Source organism: Macaca mulatta, chromosome 7 (assembly GCF_049350105.2).
Source record: "Macaca mulatta isolate MMU2019108-1 chromosome 7, T2T-MMU8v2.0, whole genome shotgun sequence".
Classification (NCBI taxonomy): Eukaryota; Metazoa; Chordata; class Mammalia; order Primates; family Cercopithecidae; genus Macaca; species Macaca mulatta.
Window position 1 is genome coordinate 108,940,337 of NC_133412.1, and position 1,443 is coordinate 108,941,779.

General features: G+C 49.0%; 1 pseudogene; it reads left to right on the forward strand.

Annotated features, from left to right (window-relative positions):
• Window positions 1-788: 788 nt before the first annotated feature.
• On the forward strand, window positions 789-1,443 carry LOC695785 (nuclear transport factor 2 pseudogene; annotated as a pseudogene).

The window sequence follows — 1,443 nt, forward strand, 5'->3', positions numbered from 1 at the left end:
GTGGGCGGATCACCTGAGGTCAGGAGTTCGAGACCAGCCTGACCAACATGGTGAAACCCCATTTCTACCAAAAATACAAAAGTAGCTGGGCATGGTGGTGGGCGCCTGTAATCCCAGCCGCCTGGGAGGCTGACACAGGAGAATTGCTTGAACCTGGGAGGTGGAGGTTGCAGTGAGCCGAGATGGTGCCATTGCACTCTAGCCTGGGCAAGAAGAGTGAAACTCTGTCTAAAAACAAAAACAAACAAACAAAAAAATGCAATGTTCACCGAGGCAACTATTTTATTTATTTATTTATTTTTTAAAGACAGGGGCTTACTCTGTCTGTCACTCAGGCTGGAGTGAAGTGGCACAATCACAGCTCACTGGAGCCTGGACCTCCCAGGCTCAAGCCATCTTCCTACTTCACCTCCCAAGTAGGTGGGACTCCAGGCATGCACCACCACACCCGGCTAATTTTTGTATTTTTTGTTGAGACAGGGTTTCACCATGTTGCCCAGGCCGGTCTCCAACTTCCAATCTCAAGCGATCCGCCTGCCTCAGCCTGCCAAAGTGCTGGCACTACAGGCGTGAGCCACTGTGCTGGGTCTGAGACAACTGTTTTTAATAGTGAAATAATTGGGAGCAGCCTCCCTGTCCATTAATAGGTAAATGGGTAATCTGTAATATTCATTCAGTAGAATATATTTACTAAATTTAACACGTTATGGCAGGTAAAAATAACTGGATGACAGCTACCTGAATCACAATGGGTAAATCTCAAAAACATCACTGAGGAGAAAGTCAAGTTGTAGCATATGTAATGCATGAGACCACTTAAAAATATGAGCACTTTGAGACCATGCTGGGTTGCTGCCGCTGCTGCAGCCATCATGCCAGTCCCTCGGGTCTCTCTGCGAGGTCGGGTGACGCTCCAGAATGGGAGACAAGCCAATATGGAAGCAGATTGGATCCAATCTAATGTGGAATAAAATTCCACATTACTACCAGTTATTTGATAACGATAGAACCCAACTAGGTACAACTTACATTGACATATCATGCCTTAAGTGGGCAGGACAACAGTTCCAGGGGAAAGCTCCCATTGTGGAGAAGCTGTCTAGCCTTCCGTTCCAGAAAATCCAGCACAGCATGACTGCGCAGGACCATCAGCCCACGCCACATAGCTGCATCATCAGCACGGTTGTGGGCCAGCTTAAGGCAGATGAAGACCCCCATCATGGGGTTCCACCGGATGTTCCTATTAAAGAACATCAACGATGCTTGGGTTTGCACCAATGACGTGTTTAGGCTCGCCCTGCACAACTTCGGCTGACCTCCTCTCAGCAGGCACTCACGTTGTTTCTTCCTCCCTCCTCTGCCCAGTGCTATTCCCACTCCTCCAGATGCTCCAAATACCACGCACAAATGAGCAGGGCCGCGGTGGGAGTGGGCGCAGTGCGC